Below are 14,718 nucleotides of genomic sequence, written 5' to 3' on the forward strand. Positions count from 1 at the left end.
GAGTTACTCAATATCAGAAACAAACGTTTCTAATGAAACGTGGGTATTACTAAGTATAAGCAAATAAGAAACAGTATCTTTGGAAGCAATATGAAATTAAAATGTATTATGGTACAGGACACAGAAGTAAATTCTAGCACAGTCATTTTAATATACCAATGGAAATTTTGAGAACAGTCTATGAAGATGCATTTTTTTGTACTTAACTCTTTCAAGAAAATATTTTTATGAATATTAATTCAAAGTTATTCTGCAAACAATGACCTTCTTCAACATTTGCCTAAACGATTATTGCAAACAAAAATTACTTGAGTTAGAATAAATATGGCATTCTGGTGAGAAAAAGTTAAACACCATTTACAGGGAACTCAATTTAGCCCCTCTACCTGCATTTATATCTTTCACTGAAAATTCTTAAGACTAGAAAATGTGTAGTAATTAGGAAACTAATAGATGATCCTTCTATGTCACACACTGTGCTGGGACCTGAGCTCATTTCATCCTAACAACCACTGTAGGGGGTAGGGCATCCAACACCCAGTTTATAAATGAAGACACCAAAGCCCAGAGTTCACACACAGCTAGTACACGGTGGAGGGCTGCAATTCTAACCCAGGGCTTCAGATGCCAAAGCCCAGGAATTTCCCCTACACTGCCCAGTCTCCTGGGTGTACATAAAAACACAGCAGATTATGAACAGCTAAGATAGAGATTTCATGAATCAACCAGGTACTCGGAGAAAAGGGGAACAACAGTCATCATTATTATAAAATATGTTTGCAAAACACAATCGGCTATACCTATGAAGAATCCTCATAAAATATGGAGTTTATGCCTTTATTTTGTTTCCACAAGAAAGTACTCTTCATGACAGCAGGGAGCTTGTGTGTCTTGCTCACCATAGCAATGCCCCAGATCTACAATTAAGAATTTCCAGCACACTAAAGACACTCAAATAAATATTTGTTGAATGGCAGTAGTTCCATCTTTGTCAAATGGAGTATTTGAAAGATTACAGGGTTGGCAGACAGAAAGCCTGAATTTGAACTGTCTCTGCCCCTCTATCACTGTGACCTTGGACAAGGGCTTAACCTCTGTGTATGGGTTTCCTTACCTGTAATGTTAGAATAATACAGTACTTGTTCTATAGAGGTGCTTCCAGAATAAAATGAATTAATATATGCAAAGTACTTAGAACAGAGACTTCCCTGGCAGTCCAGTGATTAGGACTCCACGCTTCCAATGCACAGGGCATGGGTTCAATCCCTGGTCAGGGAACTAAGACCCCACGTGCCACATCTTGTGGCAAAACAAACAAAACAAAACAAACAAAAAAACTCTATCCCTGTGGTGATAGGTGCACAAAGTAAATATACCAAAAGTAAAGCAAGTGAATTGTATGGTATGTAAATTATAACTCAACAAAATTCTTTTAAAAAAGCACTCAGAACTGTTCCTGGCTCATGGTAAGTCCTCAATAAATGGTAGCTATTATGATTATTTAAAGGGTTTCTCAGTGGAATTCCAGGTTCTAACTATATACAAACTTGTATACAGAATGGATCTGTAACATGGAGCCCAAATTCTAACTTTTTCAATATAAAATATCTTCACCTCATGCATATCACATTTCTAATGTCCTTAGTACTTCTGAAGTTAAAAAGGAAGAATTAAAAAAAGAAGTCAGTATTTGATGGATGAAAATGGTTTGGGAAGGAAAACAATGAGAAGTGGTTTACACAAATGTTCCTTATGTATTTATTTCATTTCTCTGCTAGATTCCCAATCTAAAATTAAGCTTAAGTAACAGGATTTGAGTCATCGAGACAATGTAACATACTATTTCAGAGCTGCACATGTCCTTAAAAGGCACAAATTAGAACATACACTAATTTCCTATGTATGAAAGAGTGTTCTTGCAGTTTTATAAAACTACACTGTGATTATTATTTTAAAAGCCCTAAAGTATATATAATAATCTCAACTGACATGAAAATATGACACGGAAACAAAATGTTATTTCCCTATGCCGTTTCTTGTTCTATCATTTGGATACAACAACTGTTGCTTGTTATATATACTGACTAGTACATCTGAATCATAATAAACCTCTTGTTGGGGTTATTAGGTGCTTCAACCAACAGTTTCTAAATAGATAATTCCTATCTCTGATCTCTAATTATTTACATAACACGGGAAAGTATATTCAACAATGTTCTCTGAAATATACCTAAAATTTAAGGCTCAATTCTGTGTTAGAAAATGTGTTTTGATTTGTACTAAAATAATAGCTGATATGTGTTAGTTATAGTTTAAGAACACAATAATGTTATGATCAAGCAGATTTCATTCTAGGAATATAAGGATAGTTTAATATTAGAAAAATCTGTTAATACAACTTAACATATCATTATGCTAAAACAGAAAAAACAAACATGAATGCTATGAAAGCATTTGACAAACTCTATTCTTAATTTTAAAAAATCTCAGTAGTATTAATAATGCTACTATGAAACATTTTATTATTCTTTAGAAAATGGGTTAAGTATTTTACGCTGATTATCTCATCAATCAATTAACAATACCTCATCAGCTGGGTACTCTTAGCACCACAGAAAATGAACTAAAGTTCAAAGAGACTACATAATCCTCTCAAGGTCAAATAGCTAGTGAATTGCAAAGCCCAAATTTAAACCCAAAACCATTTGACCTCAGAGCTCAAACACTTAACAAATTAGCAAAAGGAAAAAAAATTGTGAACAGGCAGTTAACAGAAAAATAAATACAAATGGCCAAAAATAATGAAAAGATGCCAAGCCTCACTCATAAATTTAAAAAAATGCCAACTAAAAACATACTGCTCTACCAAACTGATATACATTTTAAAATTCTGCAATTATACGTTAATCATATGATGAGAATATAAATTAGTATACTACTTTATTGTATTTATCTTTGGCCGTGTAGAGCAGCATATGGGATCTTAGCTCCCGGACCAAGGATCAAACCCATGTCCCCCCACTCCTTGTATGAGTATGTGTAGAAATACAACGCTGGTATTAGAAACTGTTGCTTTTTCTTTACTGGAATTTAGTGTATAAAATATTTAACTTAACTTCAAAATTCAGGATGAAAATTGTAACAAAAATACAGTAGGAGTCATTCAATTTAGTGTTCTCCAGAATCCCCACAAACAAGGGCATGATTTAGCTGTGAAATATCCAAGATCTTAATAGCTCTACTAGTCTGTGACTCCTATTTAATAAAACTGTTAAAAATTAGTTTGATTCAATTTTAAAGAATTAATTATATTTTAAAAAAGGGGGGCTTCCTTGGTGGTACAGTGGTTAAGAATTCACCTGCCAATGCAAGGGACAGCGTTCGATCTCTGGCCCAGTAAGATCCCACATGCCATGGAGCAACTAAGCCCGCGCGACACAACAACTGAGCCCGCACAGCACAACAAGTGAGCCTGTGCTCTAGAGCCCAAGAGCCACGACTATTGAGCCCACATGTCACAACTACTGAAGCCCGTGCGCCTAGAGACCGTGCTCCGCAGCAAGAGAAGCCACCACAATGAGAAGCCTGCACACTGCAACGAAAAGTAGCCCCCGCTCTCCACAACTACAGAAAGCCCACGTACAGCAACAAACACCCAACAGAGCCAATAAATAAATACATAAATTTATTTTAAAAAATAAATAAAAAATAAATAAAATAAAAACATGCCCTTAGACTTGCTAAACTCTTTGTGCCTCAGTTTCCATACCTATAAAATGGAGACAATAAAAAAACCTTCTTCGAAGACGGCAGCAGTGATTCCGTGGGTTATCATGGGGAAGGCGGCTGAGAAGCAGTGCCTGGCACACAGTCCATCCCGCATATATTTTAGTATCATCACCATCTACAATACTTTCCAAATCAGACTAAAGGGTTCATAACTAAAATAAATGGTCCTTATTCAAGCTTTCAAGCAACTTCTCTTGTTAGAGAAATTTATTCTTTGACAAAAGCAAGGCGGAGAGCTTTAGGAATTATAAATTCATGAAAAACATTTAGGACTGTTAAAAACAAGACTACAGGCCCCAAATGGAGTTGCTTCTGATAAGCCTCAGGTCACCAAACTGAGACTTAATTACAATTTCTGCTCTCCCAGAAATGGAATCTTAAACCAGCCAATCAGCAGTCGCCTGGTCAGCCCTAGTGAGGTCACCTGCCTGATAGACCCTGCTGCTTCCTAAAGGAAAGTGACCTTGCAATAACCAATTCACTTTTTTCCTAGTGTAACTTCCTTGTTCCCACTCCCTTTTCCCTATAAAAGTCTTTCATTTTGTGCAGCTCCTCGGAGCCCCTTTCTATCTGCTAGCTGGGATACTGCCCGATTTGAATCGATTTTTGCTCAGGTAAACTCTTAAAGTGTTTAATGTGCCTCAGTTTATCCTTTAACAGGACTCACAGGCTGCCTTCAGAACATCTAATGATCTCTGCCTTAGAATCTCTGTCCAGGATGAGACATACAGGGTGATTCTCTGCAGCTATGACAACCAACCAGGAGACACCAGTCCCTCTGACTACACAGTTTAACTGTAAAAATCCCTTACAAAAGATTTAACTAAAGAAGAATTTTAATTTTATTTAACTTCTAATTTAATTGCCTAGGTGATACAACATGAATTTTTATTTTTAATCAATAAAAATAAATAATTCTAGATTAAAAGCCTTTTCATTATTCTAATTCCAAGAACAGCTCTCACATCTAAAAAAGGTACTTAAAATGGATTAAAACGTCCCCTTCACCTAAAGGTGCTTAAGAAAAGAAAAGCAACACTGTAACTGGGCCACAAAATCTGAATAAAGTGAAAATAGCAAATGAAAAGGTAAGTTGAAAGTAGCAGTTTATTTTTAGAAAGCCACAAGAGTTGAAGTTTCCAGTTTCTACTGCAGCTCACCCCTCAGCAACCCGTTGAAACTCAGCTCTGAAAATAACCCCATACTATAAAAGCCATGTGCATCTTCTGGAGCACTTTGCATCTGGTACCTTATTTACGTTATGAGCATATCAAACTACCTACATCTGTTTTTAAACGGTAGCTATAACTTGGAATTCTGTTCTAAAATATCTAAGGAGAGGGTCAGTTCCACCTTTTCTGATGGAGGTCAGTAAAGATGATAACATTCTTAATTCCTGGAAACAGATATAATGATACAATTATTTAAGCTGTTTAGTCTTTCAAATGAAAATCCTGAAAACAATACACCATCAATCTGTATTTTCACTTTTTAGCAATTTGATTATATTATCTTATGTAAAATAACAACAAAATCAATGTTCTCTGGTTTTAATAACACAAGACTGAAGGTAAGAAAAAATGGTGGTGGTGCTCACGGTGGTGGGGAATCTTGCTTGTTACTGGTAGAAGAAAGAGAAGACCTGGATACGTTTTGTGGTTTTTAGTTGTATCCTTAAATTTTTTAAATATCAGAAAATGTGATCAAATGATTAGCTAGTATAAAATACACTGTTGGGCTCAGAGTCTCTGAATCCAATGACAGTAACATTCTCCAGTAATCAGCCCCGAGAAGCAGCTGGCTCAATCTGATTAAGAGTGGGGAGAGGAGTGCTGTACACACATCCGTTTAAAATCAAAGGTTAAATCTTAAAAAGCAGATCAACTTGTTTTCAAAATAACCATCTACAAATACATCTTATAATTTAGGGGGGAGTAAAGTTGTTTTTCTGTTTTTATCTGAAAGGCTAAAGGATGTCACATTTGAGAGAAATCTCTCTCATCTCCCCACAAATATCAACACAGTGTTAATTAAATTAATCCAAATTTGGAGTAAGGGAATTAGCTGTGAGATACACAGAATTATGCACTTTGGCCAATTAAAATTAAGTGGGAGAAATTACAGGAGAAAATAACTAACTTTGTGGCATTTTCATTAGGTTAAAATTTGACAAACTGAGCCTAATGATATGTAAAAGTTTATTTAAGCATTGTGTCAGGCACTGTGCTAAAAAAAGAAAAAAAGAAAAAAAAAGGTTTTGCCTACATCTCCTCATGAATTACAACAATCTGGTTTTACAGAAGAGGATTTAAGAAAGTTGCCAAGGTCACACAGCTAAAAAAGGATGCAACTAAAATCCTAAGCTACATCTGTTGGCCTCTGGCCCAGACCAGTGCCAAACACACTGCAGGCTCTCATTGAATATTTCATCAGTAAATGGAAGAATGGCTTCAAACCCAAGCTCTAAGCTTCTACACCTCCTGCCTTCTTTACTCACAGTAAACATCAGAAGGTTAAGGTGCTCTCACTGGGAACTGACAGAGTTAGCCATGAAGAAAGTTTAGTTAAACAGCATTCAAAGTGAATAAATTGTAACTGAAAGACCCTCCATACAACTCTGCCCTCTTTGCTCTGTCATCCTTGGTCATCCACAAGATGCAAGACCCTCCAGATAACCATCTTGCCCCAATTTCATCTCCACGCTTCTCTAACCCCAATGGTCCTCGAAGGCGGGGCCTGTTTACTGCTACTCTACCCAGTGCCTAGCACCGTGCCTGGTGATGGTGACTGCTCAATAATTACCTGCTCAATAGCCGACCTGTAGGATACCCCCACCGGCCCCCATCCACTGTAAGAACACCACTACTCTCAGAAGGTCCCACCCCTGCACACACCGGAATCCGAATGATGGTGAGGGGCGCCCCTGGCTCTCCCCTCCGGCGTCCAGACCAGACGTGGTACTCCCTACGGATGCCCTGCTCCCCTGAAATTCATGGCCTTCAGGCACCCTCCAGACTGGCATCTAGCTCTGTCTTCTTTCCACTCCAGTCTTGCCATCAACAGAGAACACATCAATGTCCACACCCACCCTCATTTTTTTTTTCACTTCCTTGACTCCAATAAAGCTTCATCCAGTATTCACTTCAGCAGTCTCACCCCACAACTAATGCATGCTGGTCCTGACTCCTCTGGAATCTTATACCCCATTACAACATATCTGGCCAAATCTCCCCACTTTTCTAGGACTCCCATTTCCTTACTTCCATTCCCTTTTTTTTTTCTTTGACTCCATCCAGAAATGTCCTTATCCCTCAGTTCATGAATTAGGATGCTCATGGTTTAGTAGAGGGAAAGAGACATGTGAACAACCACAACATCAAAAGCTGGGTAACAGTAACAGCAGTATGGGCCCATACTCCATACACAGATGGCCTCCAGAAAGGAAGAGTCCTGAGGGCTGGGGAACGCGGGGCGGGGTGAGCTGTCACAAGCCAGACAAGCGAAGCCTGTGGAGTGCTGCCAATGTGAAGAGGCACACGGATGCCAGGAGCAAAGGCAAGGACATGTGCGCCACGAACCTGGGGCCGGGCCCCTGAACACCAACTTCCTACCTGTCCAAGAGCACCAGTGCTGCTGCAGTCTGCTCTGACAAAATGCGAAAGTGGTAAAATGTGTTTTTTGGTTTTGTTTTAATTATCAGTTCCTTTAGATAATTGTGCAATTTCCCTTTATAAAAGCTTCTTATGAGAACTTTCATATCTCATACAGATCATACCGAGGTCACGTCACCTAAACCTCAGCATCCACAGTGAGATAAGTCCAGAGAGTGGGAGCGTCTAGGAACTATTACAACTAGCACAGCGATGTGATACCACCGTTGCAATTTCACTGCAGTTTACAAAAAGACAGTCTGCAATGGATCGGGGCAAAAGGGCAGGGGAAACTGGTCCTTCACACAGAGAGTTTGTAGAGCAGTGACCGCCACTCTGATCACATGTAGAGGACGGCTGCGGTGAGTTCTAATGTCTACTCTATCTCCTCTCGTCTGTTTCACAGGCCATGTCCAGGGACCGGGGCACACAAGGGGCTGGGCGGGCTGCACAGGCCTCCACACCATCTTCCAAGTCCCTTGGAATCTGCTGGCCACAGAGTCTGAGGACACAGTAGGAGCAGAAGATGTTCCGCCCAGCCCTGAACTGTAGATCAAGATTATACTACTGCCTCTCTCTTTCCCTTCCCTGGGGGTCTCTAAGAGAACTTTGGAGAAAATGCAATAAAGGTCAAGAGATCATCTCCCACTAGCCCTGAGATAGTTTATCAGCATTCCTGGGCCTAACAAAAAAGAACCAGAGACTGAACGCTTCCCGTGGAGCCCACTGGGCTCTGTTTCACACTGCATGTCAGAAGCACCAGTCAGCTAGTACTGCCACACAGGAAGGAGGTGGGAAGAGGCTGGGGGGTGAAGGAAGGAGCAGTTGCTCTGCTCACCTGCTCTGACTTGTAATGAATCCCAGGGGAGAATCCATTTTAACGTGAGCCTGGGAACAGGAAGAGAACAGGTGCAGAAGTGGCTTGGAACCACTCCCCCTGCAAAGAGCCCCGGCACCTGTGCTTTGGCCTCTCAGAGACCCTCTCCAGGACCACCCTCCACCCTCCCATCCCCTCCCTGCCCCGTGTGGGCACCTCTGGTTTCATCCAGCTGCCTCGGTGGAACTGCCTGACTCCTGATCTCAGCCCAACTCTGGGTGTCATCTTTCTAAAGAATTCTCTGTGTCAAACAGAGAACTTAATGTAACATGGTATCCTGCATGGAATCCTAGAACAGAGAAGGACATCGGCTAGACACTACGGAGATCTGAATAAAGTATGGAATTTAGAGATAAAAAAAAAATTCTCTGTGTCAAGCTTTGCAGTCCACAAGCGACTTCCAACCCCCCTCAAATCCAGTCTGGGCTCCTGGAGGCCCCTGCCCGTCCAGAGGACCCATTTGGACAACAGGCTGAGACTGTGGAACCAAACTGGGGAGAATACCATGTGAAGTGTTTTTCGTGGATTATCTACTGTTTAATCACTACAATCCTTTTGTGAGGTAGGTATTACCTCCATTTTATACCTGGGGAAACACACACACACACATTTAATAAGCAGGTATGGGAGTAGCAGAGCAAATATTCCAACCTAGGTCAACCTGAATCCAGAGCCTGTACTGCCTCCCCTGGTAAGAGAGATGCTAAAAGCAATGGTTAAGTTAAAGGCAGAAATAACTTCTGGTCTTCAGCCCCTGCTGTCCATTGCTTTGGGCATCTGCTTACTCCAGGCCACAGGTGCCTCATGGCAGAGGTCAAGTGCAGAGCAGCATACTATGAAAAAAGACTTTATAATAAAAATAGCTAGCTACTAGTGATAAAGCACAAATACTCCCCTTATCTTCCTGCTTGAAACTCATGTCATAAGCCTTAAAGACCAGCTCAAACGGCACCCTTTCCGTGAGCCCCATGCCCTGGAAGAGCTATACATTGTCTCCTTTTCACTTTGCGGATACTGTGGCATTTAGTAACACTATTATAAGTCACAGCCAGCTTGCCTGCTAGACTCTGAACTTCCTAAGGGCCCTATCTTACTCTTCTGCATCCCTACCACTGTATCCCGCATAAAGTAAAGACTCCATAAATGGTTGCTGAATCAATTAGTAAATTAATTAAAGTAGTATTCTCCTGGAATGCATTATCTAGTGTTTGTGATTACAAAGCTTGAAATCAGCTTCTAAGAACAAAATATAAATGTAAATATATTCATACTAGCAAATTAGTTTGAAAATATGAGAATGACCTCTGGGAAAAAATAATTTGGGGCTTAAAAGCTCTCGTCAAATAACTTTAAAATAAAAACAATGAACGCCAAGACTACAAAATATTTCCAAAACAAAACAAAAGGAAGCATATGCTCCCTGAATCAAGGAAGCATATGTTCCCTGAATCAGATTCAAGGCAAGATCTGAACTTCTGCTATTTCACTACTTTTCTTGGGGACTTAATCATTTTCTGTTTGGGGTGACTTTACTTTTTAATGTGCCACTTTATACAGTTTGTGTGTGAGATTCAAAGGCTTAATTTCACTTCTGAATTATTCCAAATGCTGGTTTAGAGAAAATTAGAAGATTTTAGCTCTGTTAAAAATATACCGTAAAATTCAATGCTCATGTTACGGCTAAAGATTGAAGAGTGGCTAATTATCTACATGAGAAAAGAAAATTAGCCAATTCCTAATTCCAAGCTCCATTTTCACTTCTGTTAAAAGAAATAACGACATATTAAGAGCAAGTAATGCTCAACAGCAGTCCATGAAAGCAATATTAAATGTCAATGCAAGGATTTCATGGCCATCAATGGGGCATCGTGACCAGACAGTGGACATGCCCTCACAATGTAAGAACGCACAACAGGCAATACCAGGAAGTGCCTCACTGCTGGGGATAACCATCAGAGCTCTAAAAAAAGCAGATTTCAACATTTCAGGGAGCCAATTTTTGAAAGACAATGAAAGCAGAGTCATGACAACTAAATACAATATAAAATCCTTGAATGAGCTTGAATGAAAAAAGAGAGAGACAGGGAGAGAGGACATAGCAAGACTACTGACAAATTGGACTCTAGACTGTAGATTAGATAATTTTGTATCAAGGTTAAATTCCTTGCATGTTATATTATTCAGAAAATGTCCTTGTTCTTAGGAGATACACATGAGGTGTTTAGGATTCCTAAAATGTTCAGTTAAAAAAATAAAAGTGTGTGTCAGTATGTGTGCAAGGAAGGAAAGAAAAGAGCACACAAATGTGGGAAAATAGTAACAACTGGGAAATCTAGATAATGGTGTTCACTGAACTATTCCTCAAACTTTTCTATAAGCCTGATTTTTTCAAAACAAAATCCTGAGGTTAAAAAAAATTCAGAGAGAGGTCTGACTTCCTGAGAAAGCACTGTCTCAAGATTAATGGGTCACTTCACTTTGTTTTTCAATTCAGAGCCAAAAACTACAGAGGAAAATGATTATACTCTTTAAAAAAAAAAAAACCAAAACTGTAATGTACAAACAGTAAAAAAAGAGGCCCATATTAAAGGATGAATATCAAATAGTGTTATGACTCTTTAAGGCCTTTTTATGACAGACTAAGACACAGAGTTGAGCACTGTATTGTTTTGTTTTGTTTTAAACTATGTTCAAGAGGGCTGACCACTAACATTTTTGAGAGCCTAAACACTCTGATTTATAAAAACAACTAACTTAACCATCATAATAAAAGTGACTGTAGCTGCCGTGATCCCAAACTGAAAGAAAATGAAAATATGCAAGTAAAACTCATTGAGGTGAATAACTTATATGCAAATTCACGCAGTAAATGCGTGGTTTGAACTCAAGTCTGTATAACTCTACGTCCTAGGGTCCTTCCCATATAATATACTATATGAACAACAAAGCAACAGAATTCTTGTTTGGTTAAAGTTTTACTCTTCAAAGATTTATTCAGCTACTACCTCTACTACTACCACTAATTTTTAAAAATAATTACAACAATAAATAGTATGTTTCCCATTTTTCCACCAAAAAGAATAATCTTCCAAAACAGAAAGTCCATAATAAACTTTAAGAAAAATTAAATGCCAAACTGTCAGTGTTACTTCTATCAAAAGTCTAAACTAGATTACATATATGATTTCTGCGTATTTAAAAAGATATACTGATAAGAAGTGATTACTCGGAGTAGAAATGGATTAAAAAAGAACAAATGCAATATTTCTTTTTCTTCTGTTTAAAAATAGGATTATGGGGTAATGTTTAAAAATAAGGTTATAGATGATCATACTGCAATATATAAATGTACCAAATCAACATGCTGTACAGCTTAAACACACGCAATGGTACACGTCAATTATACCTCAATAAAAATATAAGTAAACAAACAAAGGTTATGAGGTGCTTTCAGGAAGATACCAGAGATACATTTATCTGTATTTTAAAAGACATCTGACATCATGTTTTGCAGAACCTATCCTATCTACCCTATCCATTAATCACACTCCACCATATGCCTTTTGTACCTGAACCAAGTGGAAAACTAACTTATGAAACCCTGAAAACTGTTAAAATTCTAGGAATGAACTTTGTTTGAAAATACTGAGTGAAACTGATTCCTTTTACTTACAGAAATAAAAACCAACAGATTTGTGGGCAGACAGTGAAAACACATGAGGAGAGTTCACCAGAAACAGTGTTATTAAAAGTATAAAAATGATCCAAAATAATGTATTTGTATTTAATAATTTGTAATTTATTAATTTGTTAACTAATTTGTAATTTATTAATCCACAAATAATTAATTTTTAAAGTTAATAATTTGTAATTATTAAATTAATATTTAATAATAATGTTAAGCACATTCTTAATACAAACATTACCTTCATCCTCATGAACTATAACAAAAAGGTATAAAAGGGAGAAATGTTTTGCCTGAAGTACTCAGGTTGAAATGTTTATTTTTGATAGCTGTGGTATGAATATCAAAAGCCAAAACCTCAAAGATTTAGGAAACTCAGTCAAATTAGGAATATATCATAACACACTATTTCAAAATTTTCATTCAATAAAAAGTGACTGAATACCTAGCACTACACATAGTATCTTTATTGTTGTAATGTATACATACAGTATTTACTGTTGTAATTATTATTAAAAAATAGATGAGTAAAAAATAAACTCTTGTATCCTACACTTCTGGTTGACTTTACTTATTTTTTCCCTTAAATTACAGGTATCACATTACAAATTAAGTTTACAATTTATTTCTGAAAAGAAAAAGTATTTCTGACTTCATCAAAAATATATATCCTAAGAAATACTTTTAATTATCAAATATGAATTTCTCTATTTTAAGTAGATACCTATCTTTTAAGTTCAGAAAATGCTCCTTTAAAAGAAATTGAGGACTTCCCTGGTGGTGCAGTGGTTAAGAATCTGCCTACCAATGCAGAGGACACGGGTTCAAGCCCTGGTCTAGGAAGATCCCACATGCTGCGGAGCAACTAAGTCTGTGAGCCACAACTACTGACCATATGCTGCAACTACTGAAGCCCAAACGCCTAGAGCCCATGCTCCACAACAAGAGAAGCCACCATAACGAGAAGCCTGCGCACAGTAATAAGGAATAGCCCCGGCTCTTGGCAACTAGAGAAAGCCCGTGTGTAGCAACAAAGACCCAATGCAGCCAAAAATTATTAATTATTTTTTTTTTAAATAAAAGAAACTGAAGTCTATCTCTACGACTACACTAAATTACTTTTAGCCACTAGATAAAATTAACAAAGAGAAGTGTAGAATTTCCTCCCCAGGATGTCTAAAGACGGTTTCTGTTTTCTTCTTAGTCAAAAAAGTTTTAGAGAAAGACCACTGTCCTTTTTATCTAAGGTTGTAAATATAATTTTATTTCCCTTGCCTGAAAGACTGAAAATGTGTATAAAATGCTTAACACAGTGCCTGACTCATCCGAGTGTTCCATAAGTCAGTTCTCTTTTCCTTTCAATCATGAATGTCAAAGTTCATTCTCATAGTGCTTTCCAGCATGTTATATTATTAAGGTAACAATATTTACACCATTTAAGGCTTTTACAACATGACTCCTGAACATGATATCATTTTATTTTTCTTTAAATCAAATTGCTCCCTTGTTTTCACTGGCATTTCCTACTGCCTGTCACTCCCGGAAAAAAATGCAACATCTGACTTGAATGTGTATTTCTTGGTCGGCATTCTAGCTTGTCTGTATTTCCAGCCAATCTTGCACACAGATTTAGCAATAGTGGTGGGGACTTAAATAACAGTGTTTCAAAACGAACCTACATACCAGAGCCCCTGACCCATCAACTGATGGCAAGTATACTGAACAAATATTAATGAAACTTGCCCAGAAATAAATGTCTCATGTCAAATAGTTTGAGGCAGAAAAGGCAATAATTTATTCTAAGAGTCTTAACTAAGTTCCTATGGAAAGAATCTTACAACATGAAGACAAGATATCACACTACTGATTCTCTCTTACTGTTCTGTTTCCACCACTGTTCATAAAAGACTAAATATCACACCAGCATACGATCACTCTTGATAGCTCTACTTTGGGATAAAGTCTGATTGATGCCTTATTGACATAAACATAATCTCTCATTCCACCATTAGAAGCAGATATGCCTCAACATTACAAAGCTCAGGAGGATAAAGTAGATACCATCACAATAGAGCATATCATCCTAATCCCTGTCTTTTTCCTTACAGATCTGGTCACCACATAATAAGAGTAAATTATACCATTAACCCACTGACAAATCAAAAATAAAACTCAACCTTAAAACATTTAATAATATAGCACAGATGGAAATAAGGTAATTTTATGAAATAAATCACTCACTTGTATTATATAAATCTTGAAGATGATCTGTTTAAAATTTTATCCTGTGCTTTTCAACCAAAAAACTCTAGTTATATATAAAAGAAAGTCATTTTCTCAAACCAAACATGGTAGTACTTCATTTGTTCTCTATCTTTACAGAAGAAGGTATTTCACAGAGGTGAATTTTCCAAACGATAGTTTATCCCTTTCAATGCCCAAACTCATTTAGGATAGAAATGTTTTCAACTGTGTCCTGTACTTCCCCACCAATGTCACGTAGGTGCTACCCAGTATAGGGAACCAAATTTGAGCACCTGCCAATGGTTAAGGTCCCCCCAACTGTGAACATGCACGTGGTTACTGTTGTATCCCTAGGACAGTAACAGCACGTGGGGTATGAACAAATATAAAGCAAACTGCCCCTGTTCTAAATGGCACCATGATGACAAGGTCTTATATCTGAGTGTTATGAATTTTCCTGTCATTTATGAAAA

General features: G+C 37.7%; 1 protein-coding gene across 1 annotated transcript in view; it reads right to left on the bottom strand.

Annotated features, from left to right (window-relative positions):
• Positions 1 to 14,718, bottom strand: part of PRKAR2B (protein kinase cAMP-dependent type II regulatory subunit beta) — a 100,094-nt gene that overhangs the window by 60,565 nt on the left and 24,811 nt on the right. The gene's annotated exons all lie outside the window — the stretch shown is intronic.

This window comes from Hippopotamus amphibius, chromosome 4 (assembly GCF_030028045.1).
Source record: "Hippopotamus amphibius kiboko isolate mHipAmp2 chromosome 4, mHipAmp2.hap2, whole genome shotgun sequence".
NCBI classification, from domain to species: Eukaryota; Metazoa; Chordata; class Mammalia; order Artiodactyla; family Hippopotamidae; genus Hippopotamus; species Hippopotamus amphibius.